The following is a 21787-nucleotide window of genomic DNA, read 5'->3' on the forward strand; positions in this document are numbered from 1 at the left end:
AAAACTGATGTTCTTATTGCAAAGCCAGACACAACATTTGTATTTCGCAGACATGCTATTGACAACTTTTAAAGGTTTTGCTTTGTTAAAAGTCTTTCAGAGAAACAAATGTTTTAGTTTCATGAATTAATGTTTGTCTCAGTGGAATCAAAGGCCACATAAGCCATTTAAATATTGAATTTATACTTAAAGGACACTGTGTTTTTGTACCTAAAGTGGCAGTTTTATTCGTGCCGCCCAAGTATGTAACAATATTGTTGTGAGACAGTGATCTGAGCTGTAAATGTCATATGACTAAAAACTTAAGTTTTATGAGCCCTTTACAAAAACAAATCTGAGCATATCTGATATTGTTTCATTTTTTTTTTTTTTCAAATATATTGGTAAGTTGTAATAAATGCATTTTGATTTATTTTTCTTTTTTCTCTATTTTCAAAGTGTATATATTTTCTTGCCTTTAAAGTTTTACCTTTTAAGGGTTTTCAAGTTTAAACTAAAAATAAAACAATAAAATAAAATTTAAAAAAAAAATATATATATTGGGAAAAAAAAGTGAAAATTACATAAGATTTAAAACAATATATTTCCCTAAGCCAATATTTTCAGCATGTATTTGGCCAGAAGAAAAGGCATACGTTAGCTAATTATATTTTATTGTAATGATTTACAATGTTTAATATTTACGATTTACAATTATGGTTGAGCTGTAAATGTCACGTGACTAAAAACATAAGTTTTATGAGCCACTGAAAAAAAAAAATCAGCACAGAGAGAGAGAGATACCGACAGCTATTTTATTTTATTTATTATTTAATTGAATTTTATTTTATTTTATTATTTTTAAAGGCCAAAAACATATTGTTAATACTGCTTTTAAAAAAATTATATATATATATAAACACACACACATATTTATTTTTAGTATGTTTTTTTATTTATTTATTTGCCAATTCTTTTATACGTTTTTAATCTAAATGTATTTATTGTATTCTTTACCCAAAATGCATTTTCTTGCCCCTTGAACTTTTGTTTTTTTAAGGGTTTAAAATGTAAAACTAAATACTTAAAAAAAATTGAAACCAAAATACTAAAATTTAAACTAATTGAAAAATAAATAAATAAATAAAATTTTTCGACATATATGTAGCATATATTTTGGCCAGAAAAAGCATATGGTAGCTTATTATTATAATTTACAATAATGTTTAATGTTTATGATTTTAGCTTTTTTGCATCCAAAGCTTGAATTTCTTTCAAACAACAACAGTGAGAGGAAGAATATCGTAGTGCATTATGGGTAATCGTGTCTTAGCCCAGGATAGTAATGATAAGCTAGACTGGTTGAAAACAAAGAGGCTCGACTTTACACTTTTAATTCTGTAATCCCTGCAACTGCAGCTGCCGAAAAGGATTTAAACCAGAATTAAAGGCAATAAATTTGTAGCTTGGGTAACAAATGATTCATGAGATACAAGATGTGACTGCAGGGTAAATGAGCACTGTGTTAAAACCTGACATTTGTGTGCGCAGCTCGGCTTTGCTTGCCTAAACCGGTTAGTCGGATTGTTTGTACATAAATCTAGGTAGCTGTGTATATTTGGACATAATTTTTGATCCTCATACAAGCGAGTGAGTTTTATTGGTCTGCATTCATTGGTTTGCTCAGAGATGACACCTCATTCTCAAGATCTCAGCTGCTGGGGGTTTTAATGCACTGCTAAAGGTCAGGTCATAATCGCTCCTCTTTAGTCCTGCTTCCCGTTTAATTGACTGTCTTCCACACATAAAGTCCCCACTTCTCACTGTCTGATTATTGCAGCCAGCGCATTCGTACACAGAATCGTGAGACGCTATCCAACCTGCCATCGGTTTCCTACAAGACCTTTGGGAAATGTCCGTCCAGCTTAATTTCTAATCACAACTTGGAAGAATATTAATAGACCTGCCATCCAGAAACCTGGAGCGGCTAGGCATCTCTAATACAAACCTCCATCTCTGATGGAGTTAGATCTTCTCTCCCTCTATCAAACAGCGAAAAGTGAGTTTGTATTTGAGGCTTTTGTCTGTGTACTAGCACAAAGCATACAAAAGGTTATTGTCCCTTTCCGTCTCTGGAAATATTTCCTTAAGCTCACCTCAGACCAGGCAATTTCTCCTTTTTTTTTCTTCTCTTGCCTTTGTTTTGAAGACAAAGGTGATGAATTTGGAGCGTGTGTGAAATGCCAGGCAGACAACGGCAGAGAACGAAGTGTGTCATTTATTCTCTCAGCAGGTGTGACGCGCCGGGCCTGGTGTGAGCCTCGGTCCATTGTCCTGCCGCACACACGCCCCGCTCCCCCGGAGAATAGCCTCCTCTCCCTGGCCGCGCCAATCCCAGGACAGAAAACTCGCAACAAAAGGTGAAAATGAGTGTAAATTGCAGTTATTTTTCCATCCTTTCCTTTTGTAATTTGAACACTTTTTATCTGCTGGAGCAACGCTTTATTTATTTATTTTTTTCCTTGGAAAGGAGCTCGCTGACACCTTATTCGCAGGGTTATGTGACAACGTAGGTTTCTGATTACTTCCAAATGGTGTTACGATGAAAATCGTGAACTTTGATCTGTAGAGCATCTTGTGACTTTCATGTTCTTTGGGTTGTCTCCGCATAATTATCGAATTTAACTTTAACACCATTTAATTAAAAGCGTTATGAATTTGTATCTGGTATGTATGAAATACAAAACCAAAAAATCACACTTTTGTTATGCAGGGGCATAGTTATATTCAAAGAAATGGCAGTTGTGCATCACTAAATCCTGCATATTGTTTAGATTTGGGATAATTATGACAACCATCTTTGTTTAAATAGACGTCCTTGGCCTTATACATCAGAAGATTCAAGTGGTTTTTCTATTACAGCATGTGAAAAATATTCACATGATGTAATAGTAAACCATTTAAATCTTCCGAACTAACTAGCATGACAGTAATCTTAGTCTGCCATACAGTATGTTATATTAAGTTCATTCAGAAAATAGAAATTCATTCACATTTTTCTTACACTATCACGCCTAAAATATTTATTTTATTTTACAGTATTTTGGTTGCGATGCAAGATATATTTGGCCTCCAATATGTCAACACCCATTTTTATCAACATGTAGCAATTCATATAAGCAGTGTATATAAACATACATATACACAAACTGCTTATATATACACATATACGCAGTGTATATGTATATAGACTGTAAATATACCAAGATGGCTCACATATTACTATGAATGGAAAAAGGTGCAACATGCAATAAGGTTAAATAAGTCCCGTCTTCTAAATAAAAGTGTAAAACAGCCAATTGGCAACTGGTAAAGTTATCAAATCACTTCTTTTAGAAGTTGGCTGGTCCAAGCACTGTAGATATATTTATACAGTACAACAGTTCTTTCTGGTTCTCAAATCTGATTGGCTGAGAGCATGCAATATTGTAGTGAAAACAGCACTCTAGCTGCTTCATCGCTTGCAGTATGTCTCACAGTGAGCGTCATAGTGAATATATTTAGGGGTTCAAGTGCATAGTGCTGAAACCCTATTGTAATTGTTAGAATGGCCAAGGACCAGCAATCTCCACGTAAAACTGATCGGGCAGACAAAACATCACCAAAGATCGCCCCAATTGGCCTGACGGGGGCGCTACAGCGATCGAAAGTACAAAATCACTCATAACTCCAAACCCGCTCATTGCAGGCTCAAGTGTCTTATGTCATTGGAATCCTTGGTGAAATTTTGTTTTGCATTTTTTTTTTTAAACTTACTTGCTAGTCCTAGGTTTTTTCATCCGTTTGGAACCAAACCGGAACAGGAAGATTCTCTAGAGAGTGAATATCAATAATTAACATGGCTAAAAAACATGGCTGCCATAGACCGATGAGACAAGCTTATAGGAAATTCAAATTTTCGAGGGTAAAAACGATCGTACATTCTATGGTTTGTCACACATTTGCATATTTATATCATACAATAGAACTGCTCTTTCCGAACAACTTTGCTGCTAGAACCACTGCTGTCAATCAAACTGTTTGTTAAATGATTGACCAAGCCTACTTGGTTTTGCGAACTAGTCCTAGGTTTCTGGAGAAAAACAAAATTACCCTTTGGGAAGCTACAATGGGGGTGTAGAAAAGGGGCCTGTCCAAATATATACCAAAAGCCTATAAAGCCTACACAAAAACACAAAACTTCACAAAACCTGGTGAGCACATGCGACACATGATTCTAAACAAGTATGCAAAGTTTATTGATATCTGGCCACAGCTGGCGCTATAACAGTCATAAACGTTAAATAACATCTTATTTTTATGAAAAAAAATTACCTGTATTTACCAAAAATGCTTTTTTAAATGATAGATTTAGGTGCTTACAGGCTTGCTTAATAATATGTAATGTGTTTAAATGCTTTAAAGCACTTGAACCCTGGTAATTGCTACTTGCAGCTATATTTTAAATTAATGCTGTTTTTGTGTCACGGAATGTAGTGTTAAGATTTTTTTAGGTGACAATGTAGCTGTTTAGACTTCAAATATACAGTTTGTTAATAAAGATAACGTTTATTTGAAAATTTGCTTCAACATTTTCAGAGATGTGCTTTCATTAAAGCAACTCAACGTTCCTTTGTTACTAGTTCTAAAGTGACGTTTTCGAATTAGTAACGGAGGCTTGGGCTCAGCTGCTAAACTGACAAACTGAGATTTGAACCCATGGCAGAGGGAAGTGGTTCCACACAAATGAGGTTTTTTAAAGACACCTGTCTTTGTTGTTTCTTTTTTATTTACACATTTATGCCGTTAAACTGTGTATAGATGCAATATCACATTCGTAGCCATGCGTTATGGCTGTATATCAGCACGCTGCCGAATCACAGCCATGCCGATATCCAGCCATATCGCACTGCTACTCGTCATATATATATATTTGAAATTTAAACCATCCACATGTTATTAACGTAAGGCACACTGGGCTGTTTAAATGGTTGGTCTGCATGTTCAGAGCCTGAATGTTCTATATTTATTTCAGGGTAGTTGTAACCTGATGGGATTTGTGCTAATTATGAATCAGAGAGGCACCTCCACCTGCACAAAGCAGCTTTTCCTCACATTGAAACATTAGCTCATCTCTTTTAATCAATATGAAATATATTCGCCGCTTTTCCCCACTAACAGCATATTATCATGTCGGGTTACAAATTAAAACGCCATGCCACTAACTGGCTAGGGAGGTGGAATCGGGCATCACAAAAATCTAATTGTTCCCATGACATTTTTCTTGAGCGGGACAATTAATTCTATCGGTCCACGTAACCTTTTCCCCTAGTACTGTACGATGGCATTTTTAGTATTCATAATGAATGGACTGCGAGTGAGAGAATGGTTAAAGCAATCATTACATTATTTAACAAACGTATTTAATTGGATTGGACGTAGGGAGTGTGTTTCTCGGTGACGACGAGCATTGATGTTCTGCCTGATAATTCAATATTGCAAATGGGATTGTTTTGGACAGAGCACAATCTTCGATGCATTACTGTACGCAAATGTCTTCCACCCGTGCGCCTCCTCCTCTTTCTCCGCCCTGCTCTTTTTCTCGCTTTCTCTGACTTTCAGCGTCCCGTTTAATGAAAGTCGAGGTTGAGTTGTATTTCAGCGCAACTGAATTTACAAAAGCAATTTGCAGAAAGGGCTCACTTTGGCTACATTAGAGAAAAGCTTCCATCAGTCCGGGCCCCTCGGGGGCCCGAGAAGGTGCTGTACATCCGTGTCTTAAACTGAGGTGAACATCCTAATTTATTAAGTATTGATCACCACAAATGACAGTAAGTGCTACAACATTTAGTGAGCAAATAACTGACAAATTGACAGACAATTTTCTTACATTTGGAGTCTTTAATGGCTTAAGTACACAAGAAAAAGACTATAAAAATATTATCGGCCATAGACCATGAGAAAAACAAAAATCCATCATGGCCATTACACTTTCCTCTTGACATTGGTAAATTACCTTAATGCCTTAAACAACGGACGTGCGGGCCTGTAATGATGCATTTGGTGAGTGTTTCTTACTTTTTGCCCAAAAATTACATAGTTTTATTTGATTTTTTAAATGCAGCTTGTAATGCGATACGCATTATACGCATGCTGCCATGCCATTATATAGTGTTAGTAGAAAGTACCTGAGATTGTATTGAAGTAAATGTGCTTAATCTAGGCTGGCTTAATCTCATTTCCATCAACAGCCATCTTGTTCCGGGCTGTGAGAGAAATGTTAATGTGACCTCATTAATCTATTAGCCCTGATGCACGCTCATAGAGAAGCAGACCGATCGGAATAAATAATGCATTATTTTCACCAGGCATGGCCCTCTCTAACCCGTCCCACCTCTAGGGCAATTAAAAGGGGTTAGAGTGCCTCCGCCGCGCGGCTGCGGCACGTGGAGGGCCGGGCGCTCCGGTTGAATATTCGCGAGATGTAGTTGTATCCTACAAGACCTTATTAATAACAGGCAGGAACGCATCCGGGCCGCTTTAGACTTGACCTAAAGACTTGTTTATCCCCGTGAGGGTGCGCTCGTAGGGTTTTTCAGCTCCGTGCCAGGCGGTAAGAGAGAGGCGTAGCTGATGTGGGTGAGAGGTTTTATCTGTTTACCATTGAGAGCCCTGCAGGAGGTCCATTTCGGGCACCGTCTCCGTCTACTTTTTTCGAAGAGGGAGGTGTGTGTGTGCTTGGAAACGTCTCTACGTGCTAGTCCAAAAAGGCTTTTCTCACATAATTATGGTCGCGTACTTTGCATGTGATGTAATGTGTTGCAAAATGAGGGAACGGTCAGTTTAATGGTTGTTTTTATAGGCCATTTTAAGAGTTTTAATTAAATGCCAATTTCCGTTTTATCCCAAGTTCATGAGAAAGAAAAGCACAGTTTTCTTTTTAACCAAACACGCCCTTTTCAAAACGAGCGCCGCCAAGTCAGGCATCAGCAAAAAGCTGCGCCCGAAAATAGCTGTAACTTAAAGCTTAGCTTTTCAATAATTATAGCTTAGCTTTCTTTGCTCGTAAGAGATCCGGGGATCTGTACTGTAGGAAAAGTTAGAAATAAAAAGTTGGTGTTAGCGTTGCATTCTCTCATGTTTCACTCCTCAAAAGCTGCAATTATGCTGTGAAGATCAGGATTCATACTTGGTTATCATGGGGATTGAATACACCTCTGGAGAGTTTCAGCCAAAATCAAAACTAAAAGATAAGCAGTGCTGTTTTTCTTCTTTCTTTCGCTCTCTTGTGCAAAAAAGCCTCCTTGTTTCAAAGCGCTCTGGCGTTAATTTGAAGAAATGTTCCTGTTTCAATTCCTATCTGTGTTTGAATATTGACAGTTCACTCTGTTCAGAGGCCTACATCATTATGGAGAGTTCGTTTTATTTTGAGTTGTGCTTTTATAATGAATTTAGTAATTCCTACTAATTCGATGTGCTCGATGTGACTTTGTGTATGTAAATTTGGACGCAGCGTCCTCATTTGGACAGATGACTGCACTGTGATCAGATCCGCTTTGTGGTATGTAAGGAGTCAACCGTAGGCATTTCAGAGGAACAGTATCCAATCAGCGTCTTTGCAATGCCATGAACTGTCCATTCAAATTCCCTCTGACTCCAATAACACTTATCTTAAAGCGTTTCTTTAGTCTGCCTTCAATACCCATGCAAAATATCATTCAGCCTCAAAATTGCATTGAATATAAAAATGAAAGACCTGATAATGTCCTTGACTGGAACAAGAGAGGATTTTTTTTTCTGCACTTGGGTCAGTATATTTGAATAACATTAGAGAGCTCAAAGCTCTCCCTTTTTTGATTCTCAAACTTCAACTCTCCTCTGGCGAATTTAGTTGAAATGTAAAATATTAATTCGGTTATCTTCAGGATACATGCTTCCGCAAGTACTTGCTGGCTCATTTAAATTCCAAAATGTCGGTAAAGAGATAGTTCACTCAGAAACTTACCATCGCCAAAGACAAAACTTTATCGACTTAATTTCTATCGTGCTTTCGTCAGCCAATTAGTCCCTTTGCTGTAAAAAGGATGGAAAAAGTATTTCCATACAAATATATTAAACTTGTTCTCTGTTTGAAGTCAGTTTTGTGTGAATGGAAGAAAAATTGAAGGTGTTAGTCGCAACTGCTTCAATTGAATCATTGAGTCAATTAGTTGAATCTGAGAACGTATGAGTTTGTGAACGAATCAAGACTTGATTCATTAACAAGAATCAAAAACAGAATCAAAGAATCAAAACAGCAATTTGTTGAAGAATCAGACTTCTTTTCTCGTGAGCTTTTTTTAATTTTCTGATTATTAGTTACTTATTTCAGTATGTTCAAATTATTTGCATGAACTGAAATAAATATCTTGCCTAGAAATCTTGTCTTGGTAACTATAACTGAAATAATAATAAAAAATAATAATATATAACAAAAAATAAAAATGACATAAGCACATGAAAATACTAAAAGTACACAAATGGTGATGTTATTGTTAAAGTATTTCAATTATTTTCCTTAATTAAAATATAATAAAAAATAAATAAAAAAATTAAAATCCTTCTAAATGTAATATCTGGGAAAAAAAAAAAAAAAAAAAAAAAAAAAAAATATATATATATATATATATATATATAAAAAATGAAATATATATATATATGAATCAATGTCATTATATATATATATATATATATATATATATATATATATGTATAATGACATTGATTAATTAACAAGAGTAATAATAATAATAATAATATATAACAAAAAATAAAAATGACATAAGCTCAAAAATACAAAAGCTACACAAACGGTGATGTTATTGTGAAACTATTTATAGAATTTCCTTTAATTGAAATAAATATCAAATAAAATATAAAAATATTTAAAAGGACTTTACATTTTTAAGTTTTTAATTTGTCAGATTTTTATATTTTATTTGATATTTATTTGATTATATTTATATATTATAGTTATATAGTTCTATCTTTTATTTTTTTATATTATTTTATATATTATAGTTTATATTAGTTTTATTTTTTATATCTTTTTATATTTATTTTATTAGTTATATCTTTTATATATTCATATATATATATATATATATATATATAAAATTATTTTAGTCCAATTTTTATATTTTATTATATATATTATATATATATATATATGTATATGTATATATACATATACTAAAATAACACTGTCCACAAAGTTATCATATGACTTCAGATGACCTTGAATACATAGCACAAGTTGCATGTAATAATTGTATGCTTTTGGCTGTATTTTGACAGGTCTGGTCGCAATTCATTGTAACTGTATGGAAAAGAGCAACCAGAATATTATGCATATGTATATTATGTATATGTATGCTAGCTTCGTAAAACAGTTACAGGAAGTGATGATGAACACCCTAACTCTCAGAGAACATGGACGAGGCTAGTCACAGGAAATGGTTTGAATAATTGGAAATGTGAAGTCGAAATGTGTTTCTGAGAAGGAGGGGGTAGAGTGTAAGACATTGGTCTAAATACATTACGCAGCTAATGGGTTATTTCAATGCACACCAGGGTCAGGGGTTGAGGGGGGAATGCGTTTAGCGAGGACGGGCAGAGTTTTCCGATCATCTGTCCTGCTGGACGGACCCCAGGCACGGGGCCGCCGGACTGTCCCTTATGCTGGTGGAAAGTCTAATTTTCACGCCTAATTTCCTCTTCTAAAGACCACCGAACAGGCCTTGTGTCTTTTTTCCCCATCGCTCACAAAAGGGCTTTTTAGTTTGGGAAGGGCAATAACTTATTTCTATCCAATCAAACTTTTGCATTTTGCCTTATTGCGCTTAAAGCCATCTTTAAATCTTTCCCGGCTCTCTTTTTAATATATCACGGTTCTATATTAATATTGCTTGGCAAAATGTAGAACGTCATTTGAACATAAATTCTGTCTCTTAGCGTGCTGAGATTTCGACTAATCTTTGATATAATAGGATTTTTTATTCGCCGCACTTTTGTGTTTGTTCAGGGTATAATTTGGCCGCCCTAAGTGTCACAATTTGAAGGCTTTTTTCTCCCTGTAGATGGCCCATGTGTCTGCATTAAGTGCTGGGGGGCCTGCATCGTATTCAGTGGTTCAGTCTGAGATTTTTATTATCATTTTCAAAGCATCAAAGGTTTTCTCCATCCAAGCTTAAAGAGATGAAAGTTTGCCTTTGTTCCATCCCCACGACATTACTACCATGCATTAGAGTTCTTTTTATATGTGAAATTACCTTTTACATTCTCATTGAGAGAGCAGTCTATAATGCAGTAGTTCCCTCGCACGTTTTTTATCACATAAAATTGTATTTTTCCACCTCCTCGGGAAGATACAATTCACTTTTTGATTTTTATTCTCTCGCTTCTTCTTCATAAGGCGATGCATTTTATGGTCACCACAGCCTTTGATCGGCTCTAATCTCAATGACAAACACTGCCTTGTTTGTTTCATGTGTCAAAACCAGCCTGTCTGTTGACTGATATGTTTTTGTTCTTTTTTTTTTTCTTTCTTTTTTTTTTTCACTCTCAGGAAAGCTGGAATGGCCACTTAAAGCACACTTTGAAGATACCACAGTGCACTACGCTAGACCTAGTCTAAATCTACAAACTTTAAATGTAATGGTACTTTAGTTAATATATGTATATAGAAGTTTATACATCATATATTGTACGATACATATAAGGTTTGGGTCAGTAAGGTCAGACAAAGAAAAGAAAGAAAGAAAGAAAGAAAAAATTTTATCCAGCTAGGATGCATTCAATTAATAAAGTGTGTAATGTTACAAAGATTTCTATTTCAAATAAATTTTGTTCTTTTCAACATTCTATTTTCTAAAGAATCTAGAAAAAAATGCATAACAGTTCTCAACATTGATAATAAGAAGAAATGTTTCTTGAACACCAAATCAGCATATTAGAATAATTGTTGGAATATTTCATGAAACAAATTACTATTAAAATAGAAAACATTTATTTCAAAATTGATTCACACCTGTGCTGATATACAGCCATATCGCACTGCTATGGATGTGATATTGCATTTATACAACAGTTTTACCACAGAAGTGTACAAATAAAAAAGTGATAACAATGGAGTGTCTTTAAAAACCCTCTTTTGTGCCGAACTACATTCTTCCACCACTGATTCAAATCTCAGTTGAACAGTTTAACAGCTGAGCCCAAGCCTTTGTTACTAATTTCAAAAACGTCACTTTAGAACTAGTAATAAAAGAATGTTGAGTTGCTTCATTGAAAGCTTATTGTATTGCTGTATTAAAAGCTCACTGTATTATGTAAAGTATTATGAGACAGAGATGGACTGAGCAAATGTGCTTTCCTGCATTTATTCATCAGCTCAATCTCATATTCATAATAAAACGTTAGTTTGAATGTCCGCTGAGGAAAGCGGTATCTTTGTCGTATTATCCTTTCATCTGTTAATGTTGATTTCCGATGACAGCGCTGCTCAGTGCATTTATTGGCTGCGTCTTAAAAATAATTTCCTTGTTTACAACCCTGTTTTAGTCTTTCAATATAAAAGTCTTTACTTTGGACTCATTTGTGGACTAAAATCAGTCTCATCGCCATCTAATGGTGGAACAAAGAAACTAATCACCATCACGTACACACACACACCATTTCTCATTACTAAATCCTATTATTAAATACTACTAATATTTATATAAAATAGTATTTAGTGAATAATGAAATGTAATGAACAACAACAACAACAGCCATCATAAAAGTTCTTAGACAATTTAGTCAAAAGTACAAAGGCAGCACTCTGTTATACAGTATTGAAGTTGCATAAAATATAATATGATGAGATTTTGCCCTCAACCAAAACTATTTGCTCTGGAACAAATAATAGATTAACAAGACCAAAAACTGCCCAATAAATGTACCCAAATCAAATTATATCTCATATTTACCACTATAGAGACAGAGCCAGGTGCAGATTCCAGAAGATCTGGCCGAGGTAAGGCTGCTCTCGGCAGGTTCATGAACACCGAATGGCCACTGACACTCTACATCTTATATTTGCAAAAATATCAAAGCTAATTTTCAAACAAACGTTATCTTTATTAATAAACCACATATTTAAAGTCTAAACAAGTGTATTCTCACCTAAAAAAACTCTTAAAACTATATTCTGTGACACAAAAACAGTATTATTTATAAAGTTATGGTGAATTGGGCATCCACCACGACACTCGCTATGAGAAATACCACAAGCGGAGTGGTACAAACGATGAAACGGTTGGTGTTCTGTTATCGCTAGAATATTGCACTCCTCTCAGCCAATCAGATTCAAGGACCAGAAAGAACTGTTGTAAATACTAATATAAAAGAATCTTCTCATTCATTTTGCAACTGCTGAATGCTGCATGATGCATTCAGTACAATCTGAGTTCCCAGTCATAATGTAAAGTGGAATCAACTGCCGTGTTTAGTGTGATCAGTGAAGAATGCAAAGTAAATGTACTGGCCTGGTTTCTTTCTGCTCTGTGATTCAGATAAACAGCCCTCTTTTAAATGCCCTGCGGTTGAAATTAAAATAAGGGAAAAGAACAACAACTTGAATTTCATTCCCTGCATAATGTAATTAATATCTTTTTATCCATGTGGAATTTTAAATTAAGATGTAAATTGGCCATTTAACATAGCCATAGGATTCATAATCCTGAAATGTCAAACTCAATTAAAGCTTTCCCGCACACAAGGGATTTTCCGGACACACAATGAGAAACCAATCAAGATCTATTCCAAATTACTTTGCTGTCTGCGTGCATGATGGAATTGTCCACTGGGCAAATCCCCAGTGTCTGTGCACGATTCATCTTTTACCTGAACGCTTGAGCTCTTCACGCCCGAGTCAGTTCCTCTCTTTCTTTTTACATATGCAAACAGGCCAGCGTCCCAGACAATTGCTCATTCCCCTCTCTTGATCGCAGAGGGTTTAAGTAGCAAATAAGCAGTAAATGAAAGGAATGTTTAAGCGAGGCATACAATTTCGAGAGCTAAGGAAGGTACAGCGATAATGTGTTAATCTGCCTCTGTTAGATGAATCACCTCCAGGGATGGAAAGAGCTGGGAAATGGGAAGATTGGGGCTGACAGACACCGAACCAGAGAACGAGCCCAAAGCAAACGCACCTGCACAGACTCAAATATCTCACTGCACTCTCCAATTAAAAGTAATGGGTATCTGACCTTCTGTAGCAAACCTGTGGTTCTTTTAAAAACATACTTATATTTAGTCTCTGTGCTGTGAATGAATGTTAAAGGTGCATTTATTTAAGTAATTTTCTGGTTGTGATGTGCTGTCGTCTTCGATTTATACTGACACCTAGTGATGTGGATGTACAGTGTACAGCTTGTAACCGATTTTGAAGAAATGTGCTATTTGCAATCAGACATGATCTCTTTTTTATGCGACTTAAAGTCCAATTAAAGGCAATTCAATTAATTGTTTCTACACATTCTAAATATTAGAAATGTAGTGCTGAAATTGCAAAGACTGTGAACTGTGTAGCTCTGAATTGTGGAGTTAAACAGACCGTTAAACAGTTTTTCACCATTTCTGTGTAAATCCATTTTCACCATGTTTCAGTGTGGATGAGAAACTTTTGGAAAACGCTTGAAAACGCTAATGTGGATGGAGAGCCTTTTAAAATGAAAACTCCATTTTAAAATGTATCTGGATTAATGTAGATGTAGCCTCTGTGTCCTTATTTAGATTTATTTGTATTTGATAGTTGAGAGAGGCGGAGCTCTCCCACAAGTGGGCGTGGTTTCAACACTGACACCAGACACGCCCCCAGCATTTCAGAGCAGAAAATACTGCTCATTTTTTTCAAGATTTTGATAACTTATTTTATTTACTTAGCATTTTTTTAACATTCAAATCTAGGTGGTTAATAACACATTTCTGTGGTGTGACAAACTCAGAATACATATTTAAAATTACTTTACACTGACTTTTAAGTGTTTGATAATAGGCTGCTGGTTATGTGATCTCAAATGGAGGCTTGAAAAAATAAATAAATAAGTGAAATTTACTGTTAAAACCAGTAGCTATGCATGCCAGCAACATTTTAAAGGGATGTGGGTAACCAAATAGTTGTTGGTGGCCATTGATATATATAGAATGAAAAAAAAATAATGTGGAAGTCTGTGGCTACCGTCAGCTGTTTGGTCACCAAATTTTTTGTTCACCAGAAGGAAGGAATTCACATAGGTTTGGAACAACATGAGGGTGAGTAAGTGATACCAAAATAGTCATTTTTGGGTGAACTATTGTTTTTAAAGGTTTACATTAAATACAGATTCACATTTAAAAACTGCATGTTTAAACATTTTAGTTAATGAAATATGCAGTTTAATAATAAATAATTAACTAACTTAATTAACTAACTAATATTTAAATATGTTTCAGCCTTGATAATGTGTTGATAACTACATTAAAACACAAGTGGTAGTAAGAAAGACACGTGATGAAAAAAAATAATAATATAGGAAGGTTTAGGGTATCATATAAACAAATACAAAATGCCATTGTGTTAAATAACATTACACTAAAGTAATGTAATAAATATTAAATTAACAAAAGATTTAACATAAAACACTAATTTACATATCTAATAATATAAAAAAGAAACAAGGAGATATAAGTGGGAAAAACAGGATATGTGAGCTGCTACACATATAACAGAAAATGATGGGAATGTCAGTTTAATAGTATTTTACTTTACAATTACATTTAACTTTTCTATTATATAGAGCAGATACACCCAAATTTGGCTTGTAGTGACCTTTGATTTGGCCCACCATGCCATGTCACAAGGAGGGAAAGATAGGGAAAAAAACATGTTACTGAAGCATATTTTCTTTATTAATTTATAAATCACAGTAAAATATAGAGAATATTAATGAATTTGAAGTTAATGTAATATATTACGTTGCACACTGTAAACAAAAAAAATATTTGTTGAGTCAACATAAAATAATTTATTACCCTGCTGCCTTAAACTCTTTAACTCAAATAAGTTTAGTCAACTTAAAATGTTAAGTTGCACTAAGTGACAACTTAGATATTTGAGTTGACTTAACAAAAAAAATGTGGTTTGTTAAACTTAAAAGCTGGGTAAGTTACCCAGCTGCCTCAAAATTTTAAGTTGAATCAACTCAAATATCCAAGTTGTCACTTAGTACAACTTAACATTTCAAGTTGACTAAACTTTTTTGAGTTGACTGAACTTAAAATGTTAAGGCAGCTGGGTAGCAAATTATTTTAAGTTGACTCAACAAATGTTTTTTTGTAGGGCTGTCAAACGATTAATTGTGAATAACCGCATACAAAATAAAAGTTTGAGTTTGCCTAATATACGTGTGTGTACTGTGTGTAATTATTTTGTATATATAAATACACACAAATTAATGTATATATTTAAGAAAAAATTTATATATAATATAAATTATATAAAAATTATAAAAATATACATACACTGCCCTCCAAAAGTTTGGAAACACCCCTGGCAAAGTGTGGTTTTAGACAATATCAGCATAAATCCTTATCATTTTTTGGTGCAAATACATTAAAGTGACTTGACATTATCATTGAAGACCAGCAATAATAATTTTCATTTTGATTACATAATAATGGCAATATATACATGTCAAAATCAGACATTCCCCTTTGCCAGCTGTGATGCCTGGTTACTGGTTTAAACTTGGCCCAGGTTTTTAAAAGATTTTTGGGTCAGCACACCTTAATAGCTTGAACAATTGATTGCCAATTAAGTTTAGAATACAATGTTTTAGGCCCAGATGCAGAGCTGTAATAGCTGCTAATGGTGGATATTTTGATGAATCAAAAATGTACGTTTTTTCTATGTATAAAACTGGTTATGTAATAAAATATGTTTTCGTAGTTTGTGTTGTCCCTTATCAGTGCAAAATTATCATAGATTAAAAAGGATTCATGCCAATATTGTCCAAAACCCCACTTTTCTAGGGCGTTTCCAAACTTTTGGAGGGCAGTGTGTATATGTAAATATTTCTTAAATATATACATGAATGTGTTTGTATTTATATATACCTAATAATTACACACAGTACACACACATATATTAGGCAAACTCAAACTTTTATTTTGTATGCGATTAATCGCGATTAATTGTTTGACAGCCCTAGTTTTTTTACAGTGTAGTTGGATATAGTGCAGCATTTACTTTCAGCCCACAGCCTACAATCAAGTTTGACTTTTGGCTCTTCACAGTAAAATTTTAGGCACCTCTGCTAAAAAGTAAAGGAATCTACCATTAACTATTTTAATACACATTTTAAAAACATGTTTCAACAGTACTCCTGATTTCTTAAGTGGTTACATTTTTTAATTACAAATTAAACAAATAATGCTTTTCAATAAAAGTTATGCATTTGATAAACTGACCATTTTAACCTCCTCATCCAGCAAACTTCACCAAAGAGCCTGTATACATGTTTTTATGTCATTAATACACTTTCAAGTGGTCATGTTCTAGTTAACGAGAAACTGTTTAAATGTCTAAAGTGCTTTTTTTTCCTGAAATATCTACATCACTCAGTGCAAAGTCGACAAAGTGGCTCGGGCACTAAGAGTCGATGGGGCCACTCATCTCGTATTGAACTTCCCATTGCAATGGGCTTTCAAAGTGAATTACAGCATGAGGCCCATTTATAGGGGCACCTTCATGGAGTCCTGCTGTATCATATTCAATTGTATGATTCATTGACAAAATGCTTTTAAAAGTTCCTCACACTTAAACTTATTTCATTTTTCCTCCCTTTTTTCATTTGTGCTCCCAGAGGCTCCCTTCAGCATCTTTATTTCCTGGCATAAACAAGCAGCAACCCCAGTTTTGTGTAGATTTAGGGAAATGACGGCAGTTTGCGAAACAGTTTGAGTAGTTTTCTATCAATTTGACAATTTCAGCATCGACTACAAGAGCAGCATCCTGTGAATCCGCGTAACGCGGTAGCTTTTCTCTTCGCGTCGGGAGAATTGAGAGGCCTGCGAGCTGTTTATGAGAGAGCGTAAGGTTTGTTGATAATGACGCTGAAGCTTCAGTCCACTAGGCCGCGGTGAGTCGCTCATTTGTGGCGTGTTTAGCTACGGCGTGGCAGGGGTTCAGTGCTGTCCCTCATTAAAAATATGTCATTAATCATTTCCTGGAAAATATGTTCAGCAACAAGCCATCGTAGCACTCACATCAGGAGCCATAGAGGGAAAAACATTGACTTCATAAAGTTGCTAATAGTTTAAGCGTAAATAGCAAACTTTACATTGCGACTAATGTTATTCTAAATAGCGAACATGAATACGTTTGTCAAGCAGTCAAGAGAGCAGCGTTCCCCCCATTTGCATGGAAAGCCATTTGTAATTCTGGACTTCAGAAATTCCTGTTCAGTGATTTAAGACCTTCAAAACACAACAGCTCATTTAAATAATAATGATCATAAACTATCGCCCAGAGCGGTTCGCGTGTACATCAAACATCGCCTTCATAACATGGTAAACAAGAAAACAATGATGGCGGGCTCACTTAATTTATGCTGGGAGTATTTTTGTGTTATGTCACTCTACTTTTAATTGACTCTAAAGGCAAGCGTTTCTTTGAGTCGTTGTTTATGATTGATTCTGTCTTTAAAGGAATAACATTGCGGTGGACAGCAATATTCAGACCTCCATTAACCCTGCAGATGTCTGAGCTACTCAAGTATGAAAGCATTTGCATTTCTCTTTAGCTTGAAAAGGCGTCCGAAGCCGCTAAGACAGACTCATTCTATTAACCGCGCCGGCGTCTTTTTTTCACAAGCACGCGGCTGTCGACGCACAAATCAATTTGTGTCACTTTGAAGGCGTTATGATTGCTTGACATCAAAAATATGGGGCAATTAAGATCATCAGGCATGTACCCTTTGCCTTTTTGATGCTGAATATTTTAATTTTTTTGATGTATTGGCCTGTAAGCATGGAAGTACAGACCGCAAACACGCGTTCAATATTCACACCTCCCCCATCCAACACACTCACACACACACATTTAACCCCGGTGTCCACTTTCATTAAACAGTAATGCGAGCACATATTCATTAAAAAAATCAATTTTTTACTTTCATCTCAACCTTCAGTTACAAACAAGACTGTCTTAGGGAAGCTACAATCATTTCAAGAGATATTTCACACAAAAATGCAAATTCTGCCATCCTTTACTCACCCTCAAGTCGTTCCCATAAACCTTTTTCGTTTTCTTACGTGAAACTCAAAAGGAGAAATTCTCACACAAAGCTATCGCTGACTACAGAAGATGTAAAATATAGACGCGTGGACCACTTTTATGATACTTATGCTGTGCTTTTGCATCCTTTTTGAAGCTTGAAAGCTTTAGTCCTTGTTCAGTGTAACTGCATGGAAAACAGTGTGTCTGCTTATGTGTTCTGTAGGAATAGAGTGAGTATATGATAACAGAATTTTCATTTTTGCATAGACTATTTCTTTAAAAATAAATAAATAAAATTTAAATTAAAAAATACTTTTGCTCATCAAGGCTGTTTATTTGATTAAAAATACAGAAAAAACAGTAATATTGTGAAATATTACTTAAATTTAAAATAATGGTTTTCTATTTTAATATACTATAAAATAGAATTTATTCATGTGATGCAACGCTGAATTTTTAGCATCATTACTAATAAATCAGTCCTTTAGAATGATTTCTGAGCGATCGTGTGACACTGAAGATGGGAGTAATGGTTGATGAAAATTCAGCTTTGCATTACAGAAATAAATTATATTTTAAAGTATATTAAAATAGAAAAGTATTCATTTAAATTGCAATAATTGTTCATATTATACTTTTTTCTGTATTTTTGATCAAATAAATGCAACTTTGATGAGTATAAGAGACTTCTGATTCCAAACTTTTGAACGGCTGTGTATATATGAAATATTAAATAAATAAATATATATACACAAACATAGTGGTACATTTAAATTGTAAAAACACACAAAAATATGCTGCATTTCTCTATGGCAGTCAGGACCCGGTCCATTCAGCGTACAGCACACAGTGAGGCATGGCCAAATAGCAGGTGTCTCTCTGTTCATTGCACTGGGGTGCCTATCAATCATTGCCAATATGACAAGCAGAACCATTTCCATTCTGCTCTCTGCATGTTTTATTCACAGAATATCCATACAAGCCCCCCTCCAAAGCTGTCGTTCACCAGATGTGCCTGAATCTGAAGTTAAACTATAACCCCTTCTGTTTGTGATCTTGCTATGAAACTTTCAAGAAACATCTGAACTTTATCCATTACACTCTACAGCAGGGTTTTCCCAACCTGGGAATCCAGACTCTTACTAGAAATCTTAGCTTGACATAGTACTGTTCATAAGTTTTGGGCTGGAAAGAAAAGAAGTGTCTTATGCTCTTATACCAACTACTTATGCTACTGTATTTTTAATACTTTATGATACTTCAGTATTGAAATCTATTTTAAGTGTTCTCTAATAGTGAATTCAGTGTTTTTAAGACACTTGTTTCAACATCATTTCTACCTGTTCCTCTGATTGATTGCCTATGTACAGTTGAGGTCAAAAGTTTACATACACCTTGCAGAATCTGCATAGTGTTAATTTTTACCAAAATAAGAGGGATCATACAAAATGTATGTTATTTTTTATTCAGTACTGTCCTGAATAAGATATTTGACCAAAAATATGCTTACATTTAGTCCACAAGAGTAAATAATAGCTGAATTTATTAAAATAACCCTGTTCAAAAGTTTACATACGCTTGATTCTTAATACTGTGTTGTTATCTGAATGATCCACAGCTGTTTTTATTTTTCCTGTTTTTTTTTAAGTGATAGTTGTTCATGAGTCCCTTGTTTGTCCTGAGGTCCCACAAATTCTTCATTTTTTCAGCATTTTTGTGTATTTGAACCCTTTTCAACAATGAATGTATGATTTTGAGATCCATCTTTTCGCACTGATGACAACCGAGGGATGAAACCATTACAGAAGGTTCACACACTCACTGATGTTTCAGAAGGAAACACAATGCATTAAGTCCAAGGGAGTAAAACATTTTTTAATTTAAAGATCAGGGTAAATTTAACTTTTTTTGTCTTCTGGGAAACATGTCAGTATCTTCTGTAGCTTCTAAAGGGCCGTACTAAATGAAAAAAAATATGATATTTAGGCAAAATAAGAAAAATGTACACATCTTCATTCTGTTCAAAAGTTTTCACCCCCTTAATGCATCATGTTTCCTTCTGGAGCATCAATGGGCGTTTGAACCTTCTGTAATAGTTGCATATGAGTTCCTCAGTTGTCCTGGATGGACCTCATACATACAGTCAGTGTTGGAAAGGGTTCAAATACACAAAAATGCTGAAAAACTGGAGTACCTGTGGGACCTGAAGGATTTTTCAGAAGAACAGTGAGCAGTTTAACTCTTTAGGACAAACAAGGGACTCATGAACAACTATCACTAAACAAAAAAAAACACAGCTGTGGATCATTCAGGAAACAACACACCATTAAAAATCAAGCGTATGTAAACTTTTGAACAGGGTCATTTTTATAAATTCAGCTATTATGTAAACATCTTTTTTTAATGTGAAATATCTTATTCAGGTCAGCACTAAATAAAAAATACTGTGCATTTTGTATGATCCCTCTTATTTTGGTAAAATAATTTTGCAGATTCTGAAAGGTGTATGTAAACTTTTGACCTCAACTGTACTTAACATCTGAATATGCATATGCATTGTTCATAGAATAACTCACAGCAATCTACAAAAAGTGATGTTGATTAATATATACTGTAAGTAGATCATTTAGAAGATTGGTATAATTTTCAGGACACAATGCATGTGATACTTTGAGACACTCTTTGAATAAGATGTGTGTCATTGTGGATGAGTGGACATAGGTCTCATGAATTCACATGCATGTTTATCATTTTCAAATAATTTGAACTGTTTATGTAATACAGACAGAGGAATTTAAAAAGGAAGCCATTGTTCCTGAAGGCCCTAATATTGTCTTACTCAAATTACCCATACATAAGCCCTACGGCCTTACAATATATTTCGGCTTTGATTATTTTCACTGCTATATTCCGCGTTCCCAGATATTTATATGCAAAGCTTTCCTGTGGAAACACAGCGAGACTTTAGAGTTAAATAAGATCTTCCCACCAGGCCGTTTTTCTTAAATGCCAGATTACTTTACACATCATTGTACATTAAGGCATGGACGCTACACCAAGGTCTCTGCCAAAGATAGAATTCCTGCCTTCGCGGCTTCTGGAAAACATACAGACCACATAGGAGATGCTGCCATGATTTCCAGTCCATTGCACAGGGCATGTTTGTGACAGAACGCAGTTGCCTTTCGTTAACATGTAGCGTAGACACACATGCATACATGCCTCAGTGTTTTGACAGCTGGGCATCCTATTGTCATACACAAGACCTCAGCCCTCTGTTTGAAGAAGTTTCTTCTGTCATTCAACTATCATTCAGCATGAGCTACAGTACTCATCATGCCTAAGAACATAGAGCGAGTGGGAGAAACACTGACAGAGAGAGAATCAGAACGCGTGACACAAGTCTGACACGGAAGAATTTGTTGAATA

Source organism: Labeo rohita, chromosome 24 (assembly GCF_022985175.1).
Source record: "Labeo rohita strain BAU-BD-2019 chromosome 24, IGBB_LRoh.1.0, whole genome shotgun sequence".
Classification (NCBI taxonomy): Eukaryota; Metazoa; Chordata; class Actinopteri; order Cypriniformes; family Cyprinidae; genus Labeo; species Labeo rohita.